Source organism: Syngnathus scovelli, chromosome 19, assembly GCF_024217435.2.
Source record: "Syngnathus scovelli strain Florida chromosome 19, RoL_Ssco_1.2, whole genome shotgun sequence".
Classification (NCBI taxonomy): domain Eukaryota; kingdom Metazoa; phylum Chordata; class Actinopteri; order Syngnathiformes; family Syngnathidae; genus Syngnathus; species Syngnathus scovelli.
Genome location: NC_090865.1, coordinates 12288012 through 12312143, shown reverse-complemented (window position 1 = coordinate 12312143; position 24132 = coordinate 12288012). Strand labels below are relative to the sequence as shown.

At 58.0% G+C, this 24132-nt stretch overlaps 8 non-coding genes and 2 pseudogenes across 8 annotated transcripts; all 10 read left to right on the top strand.

Annotated features, from left to right (window-relative positions):
• The first annotated feature begins 395 nt into the window (after positions 1-395).
• Positions 396-514, top strand: LOC125987588 (5S ribosomal RNA). Its single transcript, XR_007488063.1, has one exon. It is a non-coding gene; the product is annotated as a 5S ribosomal RNA (ribosomal RNA).
• Positions 515-1148: 634 nt separating this feature from the next.
• Positions 1149-1257, top strand: LOC125987554 (5S ribosomal RNA; annotated as a pseudogene).
• Positions 1258-2479: 1222 nt separating this feature from the next.
• LOC125987608 (5S ribosomal RNA) lies at positions 2480-2598 on the top strand. The gene has a single exon (XR_007488083.1). It is a non-coding gene; the product is annotated as a 5S ribosomal RNA (ribosomal RNA).
• A 7278-nt stretch (positions 2599-9876) lies between these two features.
• On the top strand, positions 9877-9995 carry LOC125987586 (5S ribosomal RNA). Its single transcript, XR_007488061.1, has one exon. It is a non-coding gene; the product is annotated as a 5S ribosomal RNA (ribosomal RNA).
• Positions 9996-10628: 633 nt separating this feature from the next.
• On the top strand, positions 10629-10747 carry LOC125987622 (5S ribosomal RNA). Its single transcript, XR_007488097.1, has one exon. It is a non-coding gene; the product is annotated as a 5S ribosomal RNA (ribosomal RNA).
• An 842-nt stretch (positions 10748-11589) lies between these two features.
• LOC125987585 (5S ribosomal RNA) lies at positions 11590-11708 on the top strand. The gene has a single exon (XR_007488060.1). It is a non-coding gene; the product is annotated as a 5S ribosomal RNA (ribosomal RNA).
• Positions 11709-12342: 634 nt separating this feature from the next.
• Positions 12343-12461, top strand: LOC125987615 (5S ribosomal RNA). Its single transcript, XR_007488090.1, has one exon. It is a non-coding gene; the product is annotated as a 5S ribosomal RNA (ribosomal RNA).
• A 7058-nt stretch (positions 12462-19519) lies between these two features.
• Positions 19520-19638, top strand: LOC125987584 (5S ribosomal RNA). Its single transcript, XR_007488059.1, has one exon. It is a non-coding gene; the product is annotated as a 5S ribosomal RNA (ribosomal RNA).
• A 634-nt stretch (positions 19639-20272) lies between these two features.
• Positions 20273-20381, top strand: LOC125987553 (5S ribosomal RNA; annotated as a pseudogene).
• Positions 20382-21603: 1222 nt separating this feature from the next.
• Positions 21604-21722, top strand: LOC125987607 (5S ribosomal RNA). The gene has a single exon (XR_007488082.1). It is a non-coding gene; the product is annotated as a 5S ribosomal RNA (ribosomal RNA).
• The last annotated feature ends 2410 nt before the right edge of the window (positions 21723-24132 follow it).

The following is a 24132-nucleotide window of genomic DNA, read 5'->3' as shown; positions in this document are numbered from 1 at the left end:
GCTCGACTTATACAAAGGATATATCATAAAATCGTAAATTTCCGTCGAATTTTAGGGGGTCGACTTATACACCGAGTCGACCTGTACACCGGCAAATACGGTAAATACGATTAAATAAAATGATACGACTGGCATAAAAACATATATAAACCACATAAAAATAAAAGTCACCATTACGTTGAATTATTGGGAGCACCGAGCTTGTTTCTCAGAAACGAGCCGGTCCCATCCAGGCGTAATCGGAGACAATGAAACCCGAAGTGGTTAAGGTTTGTCTTTTAATGCAGGATGCTTGGTCTCCATGTGCCGAAGCAGTTTTGAAGGCTTCATTGGCTCGCTCGCTAGTTTCAGGGGCGATTGTGTCTATAAAATGCAAAATGATGGGTCACCTCACGGCTTACGGCCATACTACCCTGAGAACGCCCGATCTCGTCCGATCTCGGAAGCTAAGCAGGGTCGGGCCTGGTTAGTACTTGGATGGGAGACCGCCTGGGAATACCAGGTGCTGTAAGCTTTTTCTTTTTCTTATGTGCACTTCAATCGTTTAAGAAGCTATTTTTTACAACACCCATCACGAATGGCATCCGGAAACAGCAAGCCTAATTTAAACTCCGACATTGAAACTATAACACGAGTTTGAAAGCTATATTATGTGGTGACATCCACAGCATTGTAGTTAAATTTTTTACCGCTAGAGAGCAGACTATGTACAGTGAGCATGGCTCCCTGTGAACTCAAAGCAGCAGGCTTGACTTGTAAAAGAACCCAACACAACACTTCCATGAAGTGTTTTTAAACTTTTCAAGGCATTTATTTTGATTCAGCAAAATGCAGGTCGCAACGGCAAATTCGTGCTACCGCATAAAAAGCTGTCAATAACTTTTCATGATAGCCATGTTTCCAGAAAACACCAAAAGCCTTGGAAGAAAGACTGTTTCGGCCCTGGTTGTAAAAAAAACAAAAAAAAACAAAAGGGAAGGGTGACCGTCCGGGAATACCAGGTGCTGAAAGCCTTTTTTTTTTTTTTTTTTTTTCCCACGTCAATTGTGAAAGGAAACTTTTACCACAGCCATCAAGTCCCGCCGCTGCTTGGCATGGTTTCAGGGGCGATTGTGTCTATAAAATGAAAAATTCTGAGCGGTCTCACGGCTTACGGCCATACTACCCTGAGAGCGCCCGATCTCGGAGGCTAAGCAGGGTCGGGCCTGGTTAGTACTTGGATGGGAGACCGCCTGGGAATACCAGTTACCGTAAGCTTTTTTTTTTTTTTTTTTTTCTTATGTGCACTTCAATCGTTTAAGCCAAGAACTTTTTACAGCACCCATCAAGAATGGCATTCGGAAACTGCAAGCCTAGTTTGAACTCCGACACTGAAACTACAACACGAGTTTAAAACCTACATTGTGTGGCGACAGCCATAGCATTGCAGTTCACGTTTTTACCGCCAGAGGACAGACTATGTACAGTGAATAAAGAGCATGGCTCCCTGTGAACTCAAAGCAGCAGTCTTTACTTGTAAAAGATCCCAGCACAACACATTGTGCTTCCATGTAGTGTTTTTACCTTTTTCATGACATTTATTTTGATACAGCCAAATGCAGGTTTTGTGCACTTCACTTTTCCGTTGGGCATTCGCGTAGAACCCTATTCCAGTTACGGCCAGATTCTTTTAGACTAGTGGTACCCAAACTTTCTTGCGCCACGGACCGGCTACGCGTCAGAAATATTTTTGCGGACCTGCCTTTATATATATAAATAAACAATAAATCTATATAAATAAATACTACATTTATAATAAATATATATAAATAGGATTAAATAAAATGATACGACGGGCGGCTCGGTGGCTCACTGGGTAGCACGTCCGCCTCACAGTTAGGAGGGTGCGGGTTCGATTCCACCTCCGGCCCTCCCTGTGTGGAGTTTGCATGTTCTCCCCGGGCCCGCGTGGGTTTTCTCCGGGCACTCCGGTTTCCTCCCACATTCCAAAAACATGCTTGGTAGGCCGATTGAAGACTCTAAATTGTCCCTAGGTGTGAGTGTGAGTGAGATTGGTTGTCTGTCTCTGTGTGCCCTGCGATTGGCTGGCAACCAGTTCAGGGTGTCCCCCGCCTACTGCCCGATGACGGCTGGGATAGGCTCCAGCACGCCCGCGACCCCCGTGGGGACTAAGCGGTTCAGAAAATGGATGGATGGATGGAAAATGATACGACTGGCATAAAAACAAATATAAACCACATAAAAATAAAAGTCACCATTACGTTGAATTATTGGGAGCACCGAGCTTGTTTCTCAGAAACGAGCCGGTCCCATCCAGGCGTAATCGGAGACAATGAAACCCAAAGTGGTTAAGGTTTGTCTTTTAATGCAGGATGCTTGGTCTCCATGTGCCGAAGCAGTTTTGAAGGCTTCATTGGCTCGCTCGCTAGTTTCAGGGGCGATTGTGTCTATAAAATGCAAAATGTTGGGTCACCTCACGGCTTACGGCCATACTACCCTGAGAACGCCTGATCTCGTCTGATCTCCGAAGCTAAGCAGGGTCGGGCCTGGTTAGTACTTGGATGGGAGACTGCCTGGGAATACCAGGTGCTGTAAGCTTTTTCTTTTTCTTATGTGCACTTCAAGCTCTTTTTTTTTTTTCTTATGTGCACTTCAATCGTTTAAGCCAAGAACTTTTTACAGCACCCATCACGAATGGCATTCGGAAACTGCAAGCCTAGTTTGAACTCCGACACTGAAACTACAACACGAGTTAAAAACCTCTATGTACAGTGAATAAAGAGCATGGCTCCCTGTGAACTCAAAGCAGCAGTCTTTACTTGTAAAAGAAACCAGCACAACACATTGCGCTTCCATGTAGTGTTTTTACCTTTTTCATGACATTTATTTTGATACAGCCAAATGCAGGTTTTGTGCACTTCACTTTTCCGTTGGGCATTCGCGTAGAACCCTATTCCAGTTACGGCCAGATTCTTTTAGACTAGTGGTCCCCAACCTTTCTTGCGCCACGGACCGGCTACGCGTCAGAAATATTTTTGCGGACCTGCCTTTATATATATAAATAAACAATAAATCTATATAAATAAATACTACATTTATAATAAGTATATATACCGTATTTGCCGGTGTATTGGTCGACCTTTTTCGATCCAAAATCGACCGAAAAAAATCGACCTCGACTTATACACCGAGTCATAAAATTTAACTTCGTACTCATCGCTTCAAATGTGATGGTAACCAAGGCCGTTTCTCATGCATCTCATTGTGCGTTGCACTTAGAAAATTTGAACCGAGCGGGCGTGCGCGAGTGCGCGGCCCGCTGGAAGTCGAATGAGGCGCCGCGACCACCTCCGCGGTGCTTATAAACAGCCGATCCGCTCGGCGGGGGCTATTTTCGGCCACTTGGCTCGTGCGCACGGCCTCCCGGATGTGCCGGGCGGGTGCGCGAGCTCGCCGGCCGCTTGAAGTCGAATGAGGCGCCGCGACCACCTCCGCGGTGCTTATTAACAGCCGATCCGCTCGGCGGTGGCTATTTTCGGCCACTTGGCTCGTGCGCACGGCCTCCCGGATGTGCCGGGCGGGTGCGCGAGCTCGCCGGCCGCTTGAAGTCGAATGAGGCGCCGCGACCACCTCCGCGGTGCTTATAAACAGCCGATCCGCTCGGCGGGGGCTATTTTCGGCCACTTGGCTCGTGTGCACGGCCTCCCGGATGTGCCGGGCGGGTGCGCGAGCTCGCCGGCCGCTGGAAGTCGAATGAGGCGCCGCGACCACCTCTGCGGTGCTTATAAACAGCCGATCCGCTCGGCGGGGGCTATTTTCGGCCACTTGGCTCGTGCGCACGGCCTCCCGGATGTGCCGGGCGGGTGCGCGAGCTCGCCGGCCGCTGGAAGTCGAATGAGGCGCCGCGACCACCTCCGCGGTGCTTATAAACAGCCGATCCGCTCGGCGGGGTCTATTTTCGGCCACTTGGCTCGTGCGCACGGCCTCCCGGATGTGCCGGGCGGGGTGCGCGAGCTCGCCGGCCGCTGGAAGTCGAATGAGGCGCCGCGACCACCTCCGCGGTGCTTATAAACAGCCGATCCGTTCGGCGGGGGCTATTTTCGGCCACTTGGCTCGTGCGCACGGCCTCCCGGATGTGCCGGGCGGGTGCGCGAGCTCGCCGGCCGCTGGAAGTCGAATGAGGCGCCGCGACTACCTCCGCGGTGCTTATAAACAGCCGATCCGCTCGGCGGGGGCTATTTTCGGCCACTTGGCTCGTGCGCACGGCCTCCCGGATATGCCGGGCGGGTGCGCGAGCTCGCCGGCCGCTGGAAGTCGAATGAGGCGCCGCGACCACCTCCGCGGTGCTTATAAACAGCCGATCCGCTCGGCGGGGGCTATTTTCGGCCACTTGGCTCGTGCGCACGGCCTCCCGGATGTGCCGGGCGGGTGCGCGAGCTCGCCGGCCGCTGGAAGTCGAATGAGGCGCCGCGACCACCTCCGCGGTGCTTATAAACAGCCGATCCGCTCGGCGGGGGCTATTTTCGGCCACTTGGCTCGTGCGCACGGCCTCCCGGATGTGCCGGGCGGGGTGCGCGAGCTCGCCGGCCGCTGGAAGTCGAATGAGGCGCCGCGACCACCTCCGCGGTGCTTATAAACAGCCGATCCGCTCGGCGGGGGCTATTTTCGGCCACTTGGCTCGTGCGCACGGCCTCCCGGATGTGCCGGGCGGGTGCGCGAGCTCGCCGGCCGCTGGAAGTCGAATGAGGCGCCGCGACCACCTCCGCGGTGCTTATAAACAGCCGATCCGCTCGGCGGGGGCCTATTTTCGGCCACTTGGCTCGTGCGCACGGCCTCCCGGATGTGCCGGGCGGGTGCGCGAGCTCGCCGGCCGCTGGAAGTCGAATGAGGCGCCGCGACCACCTCCGCGGTGCTTATAAACAGCCGATCCGCTCGGCGGGGGCTATTTTCGGCCACTTGGCTCGTGCGCACGGCCTCCCGGATGTGCCGGGCGGGTGCGCGAGCTCGCCGGCCGCTGGAAGTCGAATGAGGCGCCGCGACCACCTCCGCGGTGCTTATAAACAGCCGATCCGCTCGGCGGGGGCTATTTTCGGCCACTTGGCTCGTGCGCACGGCCTCCCGGATGTGCCGGGCGGGTGCGCGAGCTCGCCGGCCGCTGGAAGTCGAATGAGGCGCCGCGACCACCTCCGCGGTGCTTATAAACAGCCGATCCGCTCGGCGGGGGCTATTTTCGGCCACTTGGCTCGTGCGCACGGCCTCCCGGATGTGCCGGGCGGGTGCGCGAGCTCGCCGGCCGCTGGAAGTCGAATGAGGCGCCGCGACCACCTCCGCGGTGCTTATAAACAGCCGATCCGCTCGGCGGGGGCTATTTTCGGCCACTTGGCTCGTGCGCACGGCCTCCCGGATGTGCCGGGCGGGTGCGCGAGCTCGCCGGCCGCTTGAAGTCGAATGAGGCGCCGCGACCACCTCCGCGGTGCTTATAAACAGCCGATCCGCTCGGCGGTGGCTATTTTCGGCCACTTGGCTCGTGCGCACGGCCTCCCGGATGTGCCGGGCGGGTGCGCGAGCTCGCCGGCCGCTTGAAGTCGAATGAGGCGCCGCGACCACCTCCGCGGTGCTTATAAACAGCCGATCCGCTCGGCGGGGGCTATTTTCGGCCACTTGGCTCGTGCGCACGGCCTCCCGGATGTGCCGGGCGGGTGCGCGAGCTCGCCGGCCGCTTGAAGTCGAATGAGGCGCCGCGACCACCTCCGCGGTGCTTATAAACAGCCGATCCGCTCGGCGGGGGCTATTTTCGGCCACTTGGCTCGTGCGCAACGGCCTCCGGATGTGCCGGGGCGGTGGTGCGCGAGCTCGCCGGCCGCTTGAAGTCGAATGAGGCGCCGCGACCACCTCCGCGGTGCTTATAAACAGCGATCCGCTCGGCGGGGGCTATTTTCGGGCCACTTGTGCACGGCCTCCCGGATGTGCCGGGCGGGTGCGCGAGCTCGCCGGCCGCTGGAAGTCGAATGAGGCGCCGCGACCACCTCTGCGGTGCTTATAAACAGCCGATCCGCTCGGCGGGGGCTATTTTCGGCCACTTGGCTCGTGCGCACGGCCTCCCGGATGTGCCGGGCGGGTGCGCGAGCTCGCCGGCCGCTGGAAGTCGAATGAGGCGCCGCGACCACCTCCGCGGTGCTTATAAACAGCCGATCCGCTCGGCGGGGTCTATTTTCGGCCACTTGGCTCGTGCGCACGGCCTCCCGGATGTGCCGGGCGGGTGCGCGAGCTCGCCGGCCGCTGGAAGTCGAATGAGGCGCCGCGACCACCTCCGCGGTGCTTATAAACAGCCGATCCGCTCGGCGGGGGCTATTTTCGGCCACTTGGCTCGTGCGCACGGCCTCCCGGATGTGCCGGGCGGGTGCGCGAGCTCGCCGGCCGCTGGAAGTCGAATGAGGCGCCGCGACCACCTCCGCGGTGCTTATAAACAGCCGATCCGCTCGGCGGGGGCTATTTTCGGCCACTTGGCTCGTGCGCACGGCCTCCCGGATGTGCCGGGCGGGTGCGCGAGCTCGCCGGCCGCTGGAAGTCGAATGAGGCGCCGCGACCACCTCCGCGGTGCTTATAAACAGCCGATCCGCTCGGCGGGGGCTATTTTCGGCCACTTGGCTCGTGCGCACGGCCTCCCGGATGTGCCGGGCGGGTGCGCGAGCTCGCCGGCCGCTGGAAGTCGAATGAGGCGCCGCGACCACCTCCGCGGTGCTTATAAACAGCCGATCCGCTCGGCGGGGTCTATTTTCGGCCACTTGGCTCGTGCGCACGGCCTCCCGGATGTGCCGGGCGGGTGCGCGAGCTCGCCGGCCGCTGGAAGTCGAATGAGGCGCCGCGACCACCTCCGCGGTGCTTATAAACAGCCGATCCGCTCGGCGGGGGCTATTTTCGGCCACTTGGCTCGTGCGCACGGCCTCCCGGATGTGCCGGGCGGGTGCGCGAGCTCGCCGGCCGCTGGAAGTCGAATGAGGCGCCGCGACCACCTCCGCGGTGCTTATAAACAGCCGATCCGCTCGGCGGGGGCTATTTTCGGCCACTTGGCTCGTGCGCACGGCCTCCCGGATGTGCCGGGCGGGTGCGCGAGCTCGCCGGCCGCTGGAAGTCGAATGAGGCGCCGCGACCATCTCCGCGGTGCTTATAAACAGCCGATCCGCTCGGCGGGGGCTATTTTCGGCCACTTGGCTCGTGCGCACGGCCTCCCGGATGTGCCGGGCGGGTGCGCGAGCTCGCCGGCCGCTGGAAGTCGAATGAGGCGCCGCGACCACCTCCGCGGTGCTTATAAACAGCCGATCCGTTCGGCGGGGGCTATTTTCGGCCACTTGGCTCGTGCGCACGGCCTCCCGGATGTGCCGGGCGGGTGCGCGAGCTCGCCGGCCGCTGGAAGTCGAATGAGGCGCCGCGACTACCTCCGCGGTGCTTATAAACAGCCGATCCGCTCGGCGGGGGCTATTTTCGGCCACTTGGCTCGTGCGCACGGCCTCCCGGATGTGCCGGGCGGGTGCGCGAGCTCGCCGGCCGCTGGAAGTCGAATGAGGCGCCGCGACCACCTCCGCGGTGCTTATAAACAGCCGATCCGCTCGGCGGGGGCTATTTTCGGCCACTTGGCTCGTGCGCACGGCCTCCCGGATGTGCCGGGCGGGTGCGCGAGCTCGCCGGCCGCTGGAAGTCGAATGAGGCGCCGCGACCACCTCCGCGGTGCTTATAAACAGCCGATCCGCTCGGCGGGGGCTATTTTCGGCCACTTGGCTCGTGCGCACGACCTCCCGGATGTGCCGGGCGGGTGCGCGAGCTCGCCGGCCGCTGGAAGTCGAATGAGGCGCCGCGACCACCTCCGCGGTGCTTATAAACAGCCGATCCGCTCGGCGGGGGCTATTTTCGGCCACTTGGCTCGTGCGCACGGCCTCCCGGATGTGCCGGGCGGGTGCGCGAGCTCGCCGGCCGCTGGAAGTCGAATGAGGCGCCGCGACCACCTCCGCGGTGCTTATAAACAGCCGATCCGCTCGGCGGGGGCTATTTTCGGCCACTTGGCTCGTGCGCACGGCCTCCCGGATGTGCCGGGCGGGTGCGCGAGCTCGCCGGCCGCTGGAAGTCGAATGAGGCGCCGCGACCACCTCCGCGGTGCTTATAAACAGCCGATCCGTTCGGCGGGGGCTATTTTCGGCCACTTGGCTCGTGCGCACGGCCTCCCGGATGTGCCGGGCGGGTGCGCGAGCTCGCCGGCCGCTGGAAGTCGAATGAGGCGCCGCGACTACCTCCGCGGTGCTTATAAACAGCCGATCCGCTCGGCGGGGGCTATTTTCGGCCACTTGGCTCGTGCGCACGGCCTCCCGGATATGCCGGGCGGGTGCGCGAGCTCGCCGGCCGCTGGAAGTCGAATGAGGCGCCGCGACCACCTCCGCGGTGCTTATAAACAGCCGATCCGCTCGGCGGGGGCTATTTTCGGCCACTTGGCTCGTGCGCACGGCCTCCCGGATGTGCCGGGCGGGTGCGCGAGCTCGCCGGCCGCTGGAAGTCGAATGAGGCGCCGCGACCACCTCCGCGGTGCTTATAAACAGCCGATCCGCTCGGCGGGGGCTATTTTCGGCCACTTGGCTCGTGCGCACGGCCTCCCGGATGTGCCGGGCGGGTGCGCGAGCTCGCCGGCCGCTGGAAGTCGAATGAGGCGCCGCGACCACCTCCGCGGTGCTTATAAACAGCCGATCCGCTCGGCGGGGGCTATTTTCGGCCACTTGGCTCGTGCGCACGGCCTCCCGGATGTGCCGGGCGGGTGCGCGAGCTCGCCGGCCGCTGGAAGTCGAATGAGGCGCCGCGACCACCTCCGCGGTGCTTATAAACAGCCGATCCGCTCGGCGGGGGCTATTTTCGGCCACTTGGCTCGTGCGCACGGCCTCCCGGATGTGCCGGGCGGGTGCGCGAGCTCGCCGGCCGCTGGAAGTCGAATGAGGCGCCGCGACCACCTCCGCGGTGCTTATAAACAGCCGATCCGCTCGGCGGGGGCTATTTTCGGCCACTTGGCTCGTGCGCACGGCCTCCCGGATGTGCCGGGCGGGTGCGCGAGCTCGCCGGCCGCTGGAAGTCGAATGAGGCGCCGCGACCACCTCCGCGGTGCTTATAAACAGCCGATCCGCTCGGCGGGGGCTATTTTCGGCCACTTGGCTCGTGCGCACGGCCTCCCGGATGTGCCGGGCGGGTGCGCGAGCTCGCCGGCCGCTGGAAGTCCAATGAGGCGCCGCGATCTCCTCCGCGGTGCTTATAAAGTGCCGATCCGCTCGGCTTGGAGCTATTTCCGGCCTCCCGTTGGTGCCGGGCGGCGTGCGCGAGCTCGCCGGCCGCGATCTCCTCCGCGGTGCTTATAAACAGCAGCATGCGCACGGCCTCCCAGAATTTGAACACATTTCGTCAATAAATTTCGCATATTGAATTTTGAAGTTTAATATAATGCAACAATTGAGCTCGACTTATACAAAGGATATATCATAAAATCGTAAATTTCCGTCGAATTTTAGGGGGTCGACTTATACACCAAGTCGACCTGTACACCGGCAAATACGGTAAATACGATTAAATAAAATGATACGACTGGCATAAAAACAAATATAAACCACATAAAAATAAAAGTCACCATTACGTTGAATTATTGGGAGCACCGAGCTTGTTTCTCAGAAACGAGCCGGTCCCATCCAGGCGTAATCGGAGACAATGAAACCCGAAGTGGTTAAAGTTTGTCTTTTAATGCAGGATGCTTGGTCTCCATGTGCCGAAGCAGTTTTGAAGGCTTCATTGGCTCGCTCGCTAGTTTCAGGGGCGATTGTGTCTATAAAATGCAAAATGTTGGGTCACCTCACGGCTTACGGCCATACTACCCTGAGAACGCCCGATCTCGTCCGATCTCGGAAGCTAAGCAGGGTCGGGCCTGGTTAGTACTTGGATGGGAGACCGCCTGGGAATACCAGGTGCTGTAAGCTTTTTCTTTTTCTTATGTGCACTTCAATCGTTTAAGAAGCTATTTTTTACAACACCCATCACGAATGGCATCCGGAAACAGCAAGCCTAATTTAAACTCCGACATTGAAACTATAACACGAGTTTGAAAGCTATATTATGTGGTGACATCCACAGCATTGTAGTTAAATTTTTTACCGCTAGAGAGCAGACTATGTACAGTGAGCATGGCTCCCTGTGAACTCAAAGCAGCAGGCTTGACTTGTAAAAGAACCCAACACAACACTTCCATGAAGTGTTTTTAAACTTTTCAAGGCATTTATTTTGATTCAGCAAAATGCAGGTCGCAACGGCAAATTCGTGCTACCGCATAAAAAGCTGTCAATAACTTTTCATGATAGCCATGTTTCCAGAAAACACCAAAAGCCTTGGAAGAAAGACTGTTTCGGCCCTGGTTGTAAAAAAAAAAAAAAAAAAAAAAAAAGTGAAGGGTGACCGTCCGGGAATACCAGGTGCTGAAAGCCTTTTTTTTTTTTTTTTTTCCCACGTCAATTGTGAAAGGAAACTTTTACCACAGCCATCAAGTCCCGCCGCTGCTTGGCATGGTTTCAGGGGCGATTGTGTCTATAAAATGAAAAATTCTGAGCGGTCTCACGGCTTACGGCCATACTACCCTGAGAGCGCCCGATCTCGTCCGATCTCGGAGGCTAAGCAGGGTCGGGCCTGGTTAGTACTTGGATGGGAGACCGCCTGGGAATACCAGTTACCGTAAGCTTTTTTTTTTTTTTTTTTTTCTTATGTGCACTTCAATCGTTTAAGCCAAGAACTTTTTACAGCACCCATCAAGAATGGCATTCGCAAACTGCAAGCCTAGTTTGAACTCCGACACTGAAACTACAACACGAGTTTAAAACCTACATTGTGTGGCGACAGCCATAGCATTGCAGTTCACGTTTTTACCGCTAGAGGACAGACTATGTACAGTGAATAAAGAGCATGGCTCCCTGTGAACTCAAAGCAGCAGTCTTTACTTGTAAAAGATCCCAGCACAACACATTGTGCTTCCATGTAGTGTTTTTACCTTTTTCATGACATTTATTTTGATACAGCCAAATGCAGGTTTTGTGCACTTCACTTTTCCGTTGGGCATTCGCGTAGAACCCTATTCCAGTTACGGCCAGATTCTTTTAGACTAGTGGTACCCAAACTTTCTTGCGCCACGGACCGGCTACGCGTCAGAAATATTTTTGCGGACCTGCCTTTATATATATAAATAAACAATAAATCTATATAAATAAATACTACATTTATAATAAATATATATAAATAGGATTAAATAAAATGATACGACTGGCATAAAAACAAATATAAACCACATAAAAATAAAAGTCACCATTACGTTGAATTATTGGGAGCACCGAGCTTGTTTCTCAGAAACGAGCCGGTCCCATCCAGGCGTAATCGGAGACAATGAAACCCAAAGTGGTTAAGGTTTGTCTTTTAATGCAGGATGCTTGGTCTCCATGTGCCGAAGCAGTTTTGAAGGCTTCATTGGCTCGCTCGCTAGTTTCAGGGGCGATTGTGTCTATAAAATGCAAAATGTTGGGTCACCTCACGGCTTACGGCCATACTACCCTGAGAACGCCCGATCTCGTCCGATCTCGGAAGCTAAGCAGGGTCGGGCCTGGTTAGTACTTGGATGGGAGACCGCCTGGGAATACCAGGTGCTGTAAGCTTTTTCTTTTTCTTATGTGCACTTCAATCGTTTAAGAAGCTATTTTTTACAACACCCATCACGAATGGCATCCGGAAACAGCAAGCCTAATTTAAACTCCGACATTGAAACTATAACACGAGTTTGAAAGCTATACGTATTATGTGGTGACATCCACAGCATTGTAGTTAAATTTTTTACCGCTAGAGAGCAGACTATGTACAGTGAGCATGGCTCCCTGTGAACTCAAAGCAGCAGGCTTGACTTGTAAAAGAACCCAACACAACACTTCCATGAAGTGTTTTTAAACTTTTCAAGGCATTTATTTTGATTCAGCAAAATGCAGGTCGCAACGGCAAATTCGTGCTACCGCATAAAAAGCTGTCAATAACTTTTCATGATAGCCATGTTTCCAGAAAACACCAAAAGCCTTGGAAGAAAGACTGTTTTGGCCCTGGTTGTAAAAAAAAACAAAAAAAAACAAAAGGGAAGGGTGACCGTCCGGGAATACCAGGTGCTGAAAGCCTTTTTTTTTTTTTTTTCCCACGTCAATTGTGAAAGGAAACTTTTACCACAGCCATCAAGTCCCGCCGCTGCTTGGCATGGTTTCAGGGGCGATTGTGTCTATAAAATGAAAAATTCTGAGCGGTCTCACGGCTTACGGCCATACTACCCTGAGAGCGCCCGATCTCGTCCGATCTCGGATGCTAAGCAGGGTCGGGCCTGGTTAGTACTTGGATGGGAGACCGCCTGGGAATACCAGTTACCGTAAGCTTTTTTTTTTTTTTTTTTTTTCTTATGTGCACTTCAATCGTTTAAGCCAAGAACTTTTTACAGCACCCATCAAGAATGGCATTCGGAAACTGCAAGCCTAGTTTGAACTCCGACACTGAAACTACAACACGAGTTTAAAACCTACATTGTGTGGCGACAGCCATAGCATTGCAGTTCACGTTTTTACCGCTAGAGGACAGACTATGTACAGTGAATAAAGAGCATGGCTCCCTGTGAACTCAAAGCAGCAGTCTTTACTTGTAAAAGATCCCAGCACAACACATTGTGCTTCCATGTAGTGTTTTTACCTTTTTCATGACATTTATTTTGATACAGCCAAATGCAGGTTTTGTGCACTTCACTTTTCCGTTGGGCATCGCGTAGAACCCTATTCCAGTTACGGCCAGATTCTTTTAGACTAGTGGTCCCCAAACTTTCTTGCGCCACGGACCGGCTACGCGTCAGAAATATTTTTGCGGACCTGCCTTTATATATATAAATAAACAATAAATCTATATAAATAAATACTACATTTATAATAAATATATATAAATAGGATTAAATAAAATGATACGACTGGCATAAAACAAATATAAACCACATAAAAATAAAAGTCACCATTACGTTGAATTATTGGGAGCACCGAGCTTGTTTCTCAGAAACGAGCCGGTCCCATCCAGGCGTAATCGGAGACAATGAAACCCAAAGTGGTTAAGGTTTGTCTTTTAATGCAGGATGCTTGGTCTCCATGTGCCGAAGCAGTTTTGAAGGCTTCATTGGCTTGCTCGCTAGTTTCAGGGGCGATTGTGTCTATAAAATGCAAAATGTTGGGTCACCTCACGGCTTACGGCCATACTACCCTGAGAACGCCTGATCTCGTCTGATCTCGGAAGATGTGCCGGGCGGGTGCGCGAGCTCGCCGGCCGCTGGAAGTCGAATGAGGCGCCGCGACCACCTCCGCGGTGCTTATAAACAGCCGATCCGCTCGGCGGGGGCTATTTTCGGCCACTTGGCTCGTGCGCACGGCCTCCCGGATGTGCCGGGCGGGTGCGCGAGCTCGCCGGCCGCTGGAAGTCGAATGAGGCGCCGCGACTACCTCCGCGGTGCTTATAAACAGCCGATCCGCTCGGCGGGGGCTATTTTCGGCCACTTGGCTCGTGCGCACGGCCTCCCAGATGTGCCGGGCGGGTGCGCGAGCTCGCCGGCCGCTGGAAGTCGAATGAGGCGCCGCGACCACCTCCGCGGTGCTTATAAACAGCCGATCCGCTCGGCGGGGGCTGTTTTCGGCCACTTGGCTCGTGCGCACGGCCTCCCGGATGTGCCGGGCGGGTGCGCGAGCTCGCCGGCCGCTGGAAGTCGAATGAGGCGTCGCGACCACCTCCGCGGTGCTTATAAACAGCCGATCCGCTCGGCGGGGGCTATTTTCGGCCACTTGGCTCGTGTGCACAGCCTCCCGGATGTGCCGGGCGGGTGCGCGAGCTCGCCGGCCGCTGGAAGTCGAATGAGGCGCCGCGACCACCTCCGCGGTGCTTATTAACAGCCGATCCGCTCGGCGGGGGCTATTTTCGGCCACTTGGCTCGTGCGCACAGCCTCCCGGATGTGCCGGGCGGGTGCGCGAGCTCGCCGGCCGCTGGAAGTCGAATGAGGCGCCGCGACCACCTCCGCGGTGCTTATAAACAGCCGATCCGCTCGGCGGGGGCTATTTTCGGCCACTTGGCTCGTGCGCACGGCCTCCCGGATGTGCCGGGCGGGTGCGCGAGCTCGCCGGCCGCTTGAAGTCGAATGAGGCGCCGCGACCACCTCCGCGGTGCTTATTAACAGCCGATCCGCTCGGCGGTGGCTATTTTCGGCCACTTGGCTCGTGCGCACGGCCTCCCGGATGTGCCGGGCGGGTGCGCGAGCTCGCCGGCCGCTTGAAGTCGAATGAGGCGCCGCGACCACCTCCGCGGTGCTTATAAACAGCCGATCCGCTCGGCGGGGGCTATTTTCGGCCACTTGGCTCGTGCGCACGGCCTCCCGGATGTGCCGGGCGGGTGCGCGAGCTCACCGCCCGCCGGAAGCTGAATGAGGCGCCGCGACCACCTCTGCGGTGCTTATAAACAGCCGATCCGCTCGGCGGGGGCTATTTTCGGCCACTTGGCTCGTGCGCACGGCCTCCCGGATGTGCCGGGCGGGTGCGCGAGCTCGCCGGCCGCTGGAAGTCGAATGAGGCGCCGCGACCACCTCCGCGGTGCTTATAAAAAGCCAATCCGCTCGGCGGGGGCTATTTTCGGCCACTTGGCTCGTGCGCACGGCCTCCCGGATGTGCCGGGCGGGTGCGCGAGCTCGCCGGCCGCTGGAAGTCGAATGAGGCGCCGCGACCACCTCCGCGGTGCTTACAAACTGCCGATCCGCTCGGCGGGGGCTATTTTCGGCCACTTGGCTCGTGCGCACGGCCTCCCGGATGTGCCGGGCGGGTGCGCGAGCTCGCCGGCCGCTGGAAGTCGAATGAGGCGCCGCGACCACCTCCGCGGTGCTTATAAACAGCCGATCCGCTCGGCGGGGGCTATTTTCGGCCACTTGGCTCGTGCGCACGGCCTCCCGGATGTGCCGGGCGGGTGCGCGAGCTCGCCGGCCGCTGGAAGTCGAATGAGGCGCCGCGACCACCTCCGCGGTGCTTATAAACAGCCGATCCGCTCGGCGTGGGCTATTTTCGGCCACTTGGCTCGTGCGCACGGCCTCCCGGATGTGCCGGGCGGGTGCGCGAGCTCGCCGGCCGCTGGAAGTCGAATGAGGCGCCGCGACCACCTCCGCGGTGCTTATAAACAGCCGATCCGCTCGGCGGGGGCTATTTTTGGCCACTTGGCTCGTGCGCACGGCCTCCCGGATGTGCCGGGCGGGTGCGCGAGCTCGCCGGCCGCTGGAAGTCGAATGAGGCGCCGCGACCACCTCCGCGGTGCTTATAAACAGCCGATCCGCTCGGCGGGGGCTATTTTCGGCCACTTGGCTCGTGCGCACGGCCTCCCGGATGTGCCGGGCGGGTGCGCGAGCTCGCCGGCCGCTGGAAGTCGAATGAGGCGCCGCGACCACCTCCGCGGTGCTTATAAACAGCCGATCCGCTCGGCGGGGTCTATTTTCGGCCACTTGGCTCGTGCGCACGGCCTCCCGGATGTGCCGGGCGGGTGCGCGAGCTCGCCGGCCGCTGGAAGTCGAATGAGGCGCCGCGACCACCTCCGCGGTGCTTATAAACAGCCGATCCGCTCGGCGGGGGCTATTTTCGGCCACTTGGCTCGTGCGCACGGCCTCCCGGATGTGCCGGGCGGGTGCGCGAGCTCGCCGGCCGCTGGAAGTCGAATGAGGCGCCGCGACCACCTCCGCGGTGCTTATAAACAGCCGATCCGCTCGGCGGGGGCTATTTTCGGCCACTTGGCTCGTGCGCACGGCCTCCCGGATGTTCCGGGCGGGTGCGCGAGCTCGCCGGCCGCTGGAAGTCGAATGAGGCGCCGCGACCACCTCCGCGGTGCTTATAAACAGCCGATCCGCTCGGCGGGGGCTATTTTCGGCCACTTGGCTCGTGCGCACGGCCTCCCGGATGTGCCGGGCGGGTGCGCGAGCTCGCCGGCCGCTGGAAGTCGAATGAGGCGTCGCAACCACCTCCGCGGTGCTTATAAACAGCCGATCCGCTCGGCGGGGGCTATTTTCGCCCACTTGGCTCGTGCGCACGGACTCCCGGATGTGCCGGGCGGGTGCGCGAGCTCGCCGGCCGCTGGAAGTCGAATGAGGCGCCGCGACCACCTCCGCGGTGCTTATTAACAGCCGATCCGCTCGGCGGGGGCTATTTTCGGCCACTTGGCTCGTGCGCACAGCCTCCCGGATGTGCCGGGCGGGTGCGCGAGCTCGCCGGCCGCTGGAAGTCGAATGAGGCGCCGCGACCACCTCCGCGGTGCTTATAAACAGCCGATCCGCTCGGCGGGGGCTATTTTCGGCCACTTGGCTCGTGCGCACGGCCTCCCGGATGTGCCGGGCGGGTGCGCGAGCTCGCCGGCCGCTTGAAGTCGAATGAGGCGCCGCGACCACCTCCGCGGTGCTTATTAACAGCCGATCCGCTCGGCGGTGGCTATTTTCGGCCACTTGGCTCGTGCGCACGGCCTCCCGGATGTGCCGGGCGGGTGCGCGAGCTCGCCGGCCGCTTGAAGTCGAATGAGGCGCCGCGACCACCTCCGCGGTGCTTATAAACAGCCGATCCGCTCGGCGGGGGCTATTTTCGGCCACTTGGCTCGTGCGCACGGCCTCCCGGATGTGCCGGGCGGGTGCGCGAGCTCACCGCCCGCCGGAAGTCGAATGAGGCGCCGCGACCACCTCTGCGGTGCTTATAAACAGCCGATCCGCTCGGCGGGGGCTATTTTCGGCCACTTGGCTCGTGCGCACGGCCTCCCGGATGTGCCGGGCGGGTGCGCGAGCTCGCCGGCCGCTGGAAGTCGAATGAGGCGCCGCGACCACCTCCGCGGTGCTTATAAACAGCCGATCCGCTCGGCGGGGGCTATTTTCGGCCACGGCTCGTGCGCACGGCCTCCCGGATGTGCCGGGCGGGTGCGCGAGCTCGCCGGCCGCTGGAAGTCGAATGAGGCGCCGCGACCACCTCCGCGGTGCTTATAAACAGCCGATCCGTTCGGCGGGGGCTATTTTCGGCCACTTGGCTCGTGCGCACGGCCTCCCGGATGTGCCGGGCGGGTGCGCGAGCTCGCCGGCCGCTGGAAGTCGAATGAGGCGCCGCGACCACCTCCGCGGTGCTTATAAACAGCCGATCCGCTCGGCGGGGGCTATTTTCGGCCACTTGGCTCGTGCGCACGGCCTCCCGGATGTGCCGGGCGGGTGCGCGAGCTCGCTGGCCGCTGGAAGTCGAATGAGGCGCCGCGACCACCTCCGCGGTGCTTATAAACAGCCGATCCGCTCGGCGGGGGCTATTTTCGGCCACTTGGCTCGTGCGCACGGCCTCCCGGATGTGCCGGGCGGGTGCGCGAGCTCGCCGGCCGCTGGAAGTCGAATGAGGCGCCGCGACCACCTCCGCGGTGCTTATAAACAGCCGATCCGCTCGGCGGGGGCTATTTTCGGCCACTTGGCTCGTGCGCACGGCCTCCCGGATGTGCCGGGCGGGTGCGCGAGCTCGCCGGCCGCTGGAAGTCGAATGAGGCGCCGCGACCACCTCCGCGGTGCTTATAAACAGCCGATCCGCTCGGCGGGGGCTATTTTCGGCCACTTGGCTCGTGCGCACGGCCTCCCGGATGTGCCGGGCGGGTGCGCGAGCTCGCCGGCCGCTGGAAGTCGAATGAGGCGCCGCGACCACCTCCGCGGTGCTTACAAACAGCCGATCCGCTCGGCGGGGGCTATTTTCGGCCACTTGGCTCGTGCGCACGGCCTCTCGGATGTGCCGGGCGGGTGCGCGAGCTCGCCGGCCGCTGGAAGTCGAACGAGGCGCCGCGACCACCTCCGCGGTGCTTACAAACAGCCGATCCGCTCGGCGGGGGCTATTTTCGGCCACTTGGCTCGTGCGCACGGCCTCTCGGATGTGCCGGGCGGGTGCGCGAGCTCGCCGGCCGCTGGAAGTCGAATGAGGCGCCGCGACCACCTCCGCGGTGCTTATAAACAGTCGATCCGCTCGGCGGGGGCTATTTTCGGCCACTTGGCTCGTGCGCACGGCCTCCCGGATGTGCCGGGCGGGTGCGCGAGCTCGCCGGCCGCTGGAAGTCGAATGAGGCGCCGCAACCACCCCCGCGGTGCTTATAAACAGCCGATCCGCTCGGCGGGGGCTATTTTCGGCCACTTGGCTCGTGCGCACGGCCTCCCGGATGTGCCAGGCGGGTGCGCGGGCTCGCCGGCCGCTGGAAGTCGAATGAGGCGCCGCGACCACCTCCGCGGTGCTTATAAACAGCCGATCCGCTCGGCGGGGGCTATTTTCGGCCACTTGGCTCGTGCGCACGGCCTCCCGGATGTGCCGGGCGGGTGCGCGAGCTCGCCGGCCGCCGGAAGTCGAATGAGGCGCCGCAACCACCTCCGCGGTGCTTATAAACAGCCGATCCGCTCGGCGGGGGCTATTTTCGGCCACTTGGCTCGTGCGCACGGCCTCCCGGATGTGCCGGGCGGGTGCGCGATCTCGCCGGCCGCTGGAAGTCGAATGAGGCGCCGCGACCACCTCCGCGGTGCTTATAAACAGCCGATCCGCTCGGCGGGGGCTATTTTCGGCCACTTGGCTCGTGCGCACGGCCTCCCGGATGTGCCGGGCGGGTGCGCGAGCTCGCCGGCCGCTGGAAGTCGAATGAGGCGCCGCGACCACCTCCGCGGTGCTTATAAACTGCCGATCCGCTCGGCGGGGGCTATTTTCGGCCACTTGGCTCGTGCGCACGGCCTCCCGGATGTGCCGGGCGGGTGCGCGAGCTCGCCGGCCGCTGGAAGTCCAATGAGGCGCCGCGATCTCCTCCGCGGTGCTTTTAAAGTGCCGATCCGCTCGGCTTGGAGCTATTTCCGGCCTCCCGTTGGTGCCGGGCGGCGTGCGCGAGCTCGCCGGCCGCGATCTCCTCCGCGGTGCTTATAAACAGCAGCATGCGCACGGCCTCCCAGAATTTGAACACATTTCGTCAATAAATTTCGCATATTGAATTTTGAAGTTTAATATAATGCAACAATTGAGCTCGACTTATACAAAGGATATATCATAAAATCGTAAATTTCCGTCGAATTTTAGGGGGTCGACTTATACACCGAGTCGACCTGTACACCGGCAAATACGGTAAATACGATTAAATAAAATGATACGACTGGCATAAAAACATATATAAACCACATAAAAATAAAAGTCACCATTACGTTGAATTATTGGGAGCACCGAGCTTGTTTCTCAGAAACGAGCCGGTCCCATCCAGGCGTAATCGGAGACAATGAAACCCGAAGTGGTTAAGGTTTGTCTTTTAATGCAGGATGCTTGGTCTCCATGTGCCGAAGCAGTTTTGAAGGCTTCATTGGCTCGCTCGCTAGTTTCAGGGGCGATTGTGTCTATAAAATGCAAAATGATGGGTCACCTCACGGCTTACGGCCATACTACCCTGAGAACGCCCGATCTCGTCCGATCTCGGAAGCTAAGCAGGGTCGGGCCTGGTTAGTACTTGGATGGGAGACCGCCTGGGAATACCAGGTGCTGTAAGCTTTTTCTTTTTCTTATGTGCACTTCAATCGTTTAAGAAGCTATTTTTTACAACACCCATCACGAATGGCATCCGGAAACAGCAAGCCTAATTTAAACTCCGACATTGAAACTATAACACGAGTTTGAAAGCTATATTATGTGGTGACATCCACAGCATTGTAGTTAAATTTTTTACCGCTAGAGAGCAGACTATGTACAGTGAGCATGGCTCCCTGTGAACTCAAAGCAGCAGGCTTGACTTGTAAAAGAACCCAACACAACACTTCCATGAAGTGTTTTTAAACTTTTCAAGGCATTTATTTTGATTCAGCAAAATGCAGGTCGCAACGGCAAATTCGTGCTACCGCATAAAAAGCTGTCAATAACTTTTCATGATAGCCATGTTTCCAGAAAACACCAAAAGCCTTGGAAGAAAGACTGTTTCGGCCCTGGTTGTAAAAAAAACAAAAAAAAACAAAAGGGAAGGGTGACCGTCCGGGAATACCAGGTGCTGAAAGCCTTTTTTTTTTTTTTTTTTTTTCCCACGTCAATTGTGAAAGGAAACTTTTACCACAGCCATCAAGTCCCGCCGCTGCTTGGCATGGTTTCAGGGGCGATTGTGTCTATAAAATGAAAAATTCTGAGCGGTCTCACGGCTTACGGCCATACTACCCTGAGAGCGCCCGATCTCGGAGGCTAAGCAGGGTCGGGCCTGGTTAGTACTTGGATGGGAGACCGCCTGGGAATACCAGTTACCGTAAGCTTTTTTTTTTTTTTTTTTTTCTTATGTGCACTTCAATCGTTTAAGCCAAGAACTTTTTACAGCACCCATCAAGAATGGCATTCGGAAACTGCAAGCCTAGTTTGAACTCCGACACTGAAACTACAACACGAGTTTAAAACCTACATTGTGTGGCGACAGCCATAGCATTGCAGTTCACGTTTTTACCGCCAGAGGACAGACTATGTACAGTGAATAAAGAGCATGGCTCCCTGTGAACTCAAAGCAGCAGTCTTTACTTGTAAAAGATCCCAGCACAACACATTGTGCTTCCATGTAGTGTTTTTACCTTTTTCATGACATTTATTTTGATACAGCCAAATGCAGGTTTTGTGCACTTCACTTTTCCGTTGGGCATTCGCGTAGAACCCTATTCCAGTTACGGCCAGATTCTTTTAGACTAGTGGTACCCAAACTTTCTTGCGCCACGGACCGGCTACGCGTCAGAAATATTTTTGCGGACCTGCCTTTATATATATAAATAAACAATAAATCTATATAAATAAATACTACATTTATAATAAATATATATAAATAGGATTAAATAAAATGATACGACGGGCGGCTCGGTGGCTCACTGGGTAGCACGTCCGCCTCACAGTTAGGAGGGTGCGGGTTCGATTCCACCTCCGGCCCTCCCTGTGTGGAGTTTGCATGTTCTCCCCGGGCCCGCGTGGGTTTTCTCCGGGCACTCCGGTTTCCTCCCACATTCCAAAAACATGCTTGGTAGGCCGATTGAAGACTCTAAATTGTCCCTAGGTGTGAGTGTGAGTGAGATTGGTTGTCTGTCTCTGTGTGCCCTGCGATTGGCTGGCAACCAGTTCAGGGTGTCCCCCGCCTACTGCCCGATGACGGCTGGGATAGGCTCCAGCACGCCCGCGACCCCCGTGGGGACTAAGCGGTTCAGAAAATGGATGGATGGATGGAAAATGATACGACTGGCATAAAAACAAATATAAACCACATAAAAATAAAAGTCACCATTACGTTGAATTATTGGGAGCACCGAGCTTGTTTCTCAGAAACGAGCCGGTCCCATCCAGGCGTAATCGGAGACAATGAAACCCAAAGTGGTTAAGGTTTGTCTTTTAATGCAGGATGCTTGGTCTCCATGTGCCGAAGCAGTTTTGAAGGCTTCATTGGCTCGCTCGCTAGTTTCAGGGGCGATTGTGTCTATAAAATGCAAAATGTTGGGTCACCTCACGGCTTACGGCCATACTACCCTGAGAACGCCTGATCTCGTCTGATCTCCGAAGCTAAGCAGGGTCGGGCCTGGTTAGTACTTGGATGGGAGACTGCCTGGGAATACCAGGTGCTGTAAGCTTTTTCTTTTTCTTATGTGCACTTCAAGCTCTTTTTTTTTTTTCTTATGTGCACTTCAATCGTTTAAGCCAAGAACTTTTTACAGCACCCATCACGAATGGCATTCGGAAACTGCAAGCCTAGTTTGAACTCCGACACTGAAACTACAACACGAGTTAAAAACCTCTATGTACAGTGAATAAAGAGCATGGCTCCCTGTGAACTCAAAGCAGCAGTCTTTACTTGTAAAAGAAACCAGCACAACACATTGCGCTTCCATGTAGTGTTTTTACCTTTTTCATGACATTTATTTTGATACAGCCAAATGCAGGTTTTGTGCACTTCACTTTTCCGTTGGGCATTCGCGTAGAACCCTATTCCAGTTACGGCCAGATTCTTTTAGACTAGTGGTCCCCAACCTTTCTTGCGCCACGGACCGGCTACGCGTCAGAAATATTTTTGCGGACCTGCCTTTATATATATAAATAAACAATAAATCTATATAAATAAATACTACATTTATAATAAGTATATATACCGTATTTGCCGGTGTATTGGTCGACCTTTTTCGATCCAAAATCGACCGAAAAAAATCGACCTCGACTTATACACCGAGTCATAAAATTTAACTTCGTACTCATCGCTTCAAATGTGATGGTAACCAAGGCCGTTTCTCATGCATCTCATTGTGCGTTGCACTTAGAAAATTTGAACCGAGCGGCGTGCGCGAGTGCGCGGCCCGCTGGAAGTCGAATGAGGCGCCGCGACCACCTCCGCGGTGCTTATAAACAGCCGATCCGCTCGGCGGGGGCTATTTTCGGCCACTTGGCTCGTGCGCACGGCCTCCCGGATGTGCCGGGCGGGTGCGCGAGCTCGCCGGCCGCTGGAAGTCGAATGAGGCGCCGCGACCACCTCCGCGGTGCTTATAAACAGCCGATCCGCTCGGCGGGGACTATTTTCGGCCACTTGGCTCGTGCGCACGGCCTCCCGGATGTGCCGGGCGGGTGCGCGAGCTCGCCGGCCGCTTGAAGTCGAATGAGGCGCCGCGACCACCTCCGCGGTGCTTATTAACAGCCGATCCGCTCGGCGGTGGATATTTTCGGCCACTTGGCTCGTGCGCACGGCCTCCCGGATGTGCCGGGCGGGTGCGCGAGCTCGCCGGCCGCTTGAAGTCGAATGAGGCGCCGCGACCACCTCCGCGGTGCTTATAAACAGCCGATCCGCTCGGCGGGGGCTATTTTCGGCCACTTGGCTCGTGCGCACGGCCTCCCGGATGTGCCGGGCGGGTGCGCGATCTCGCCGGCCGCTGGAAGTCGAATGAGGCGCCGCGACCACCTCCGCGGTGCTTATAAACAGCCGATCCGCTCGGCGGGGGCTATTTTCGGCCACTTGGCTCGTGCGCACGGCCTCCCGGATGTGCCGGGCGGGTGCGCGAGCTCGCCGGCCGCTGGAAGTCGAATGAGGCGCCGCGACCACCTCCGCGGTGCTTATAAACAGCCGATCCGCTCGGCGGCGGCTATTTTCGGCCACTTGGCTCGTGCGCACGGCCTCCCGGATGTGCCGGGCGGGTGCGCGAGCTCGCCGGCCGCTGGAAGTCGAATGAGGCGCCGCGACCACCTCCGCGGTGCTTATAAACAGCCGATCCGCTCGGCGGGGGCTATTTTCGGCCACTTGGCTCGTGCGCACGGCCTCCCGGATGTGCCGGGCGGGTGCGCGAGCTCGCCGGCCGCTGGAAGTCGAATGAGCCGCCGCGACCACCTCCGCGGTGCTTATAAACAGCCGATCCGCTCGGCGGGGGCTATTTTCGGCCACTTGGCTCGTGCGCACGGCCTCCCGGATGTGCCGGGCGGGTGCGCGAGCTCGCCGGCCGCTGGAAGTCGAATGAGGCGCCGCGACCACCTCCGCGGTGCTTATAAACAGCCGATCCGCTCGGCGGGGGCTATTTTCGGCCACTTGGCTCGTGCGCACGGCCTCCCGGATGTGCCGGGCGGGTGCGCGAGCTCGCCGGCCGCTGGAAGTCGAATGAGGCGCCGCGACCACCTCCGCGGTGCTTACAAACAGCCGATCCGCTCGGCGGGGGCTATTTTCGGCCACTTGGCTCGTGCGCACGGCCTCTCGGATGTGCCGGGCGGGTGCGCGAGCTCGCCGGCCGCTGGAAGTCGAATGAGGCGCCGCGACCACCTCCGCGGTGCTTATAAACAACCGATCCGCTCGGCGGGGGCTATTTTCGGCCACTTGGCTCGTGCGCACGGCCTCCCGGATGTGCCGGGCGGGTGCGCGAGCTCGCCGGCCGCTGGAAGTCGAATGAGGCGCCGCGACCACCTCCGCGGTGCTTATAAACAGCCAATCCGCTCGGCGGGGGCTATTTTCGGCCACTTGGCTTGTGCGCACGGCCTCCCGGATGTGCCGGGCGGGTGCGCGAGCTCGCCGGC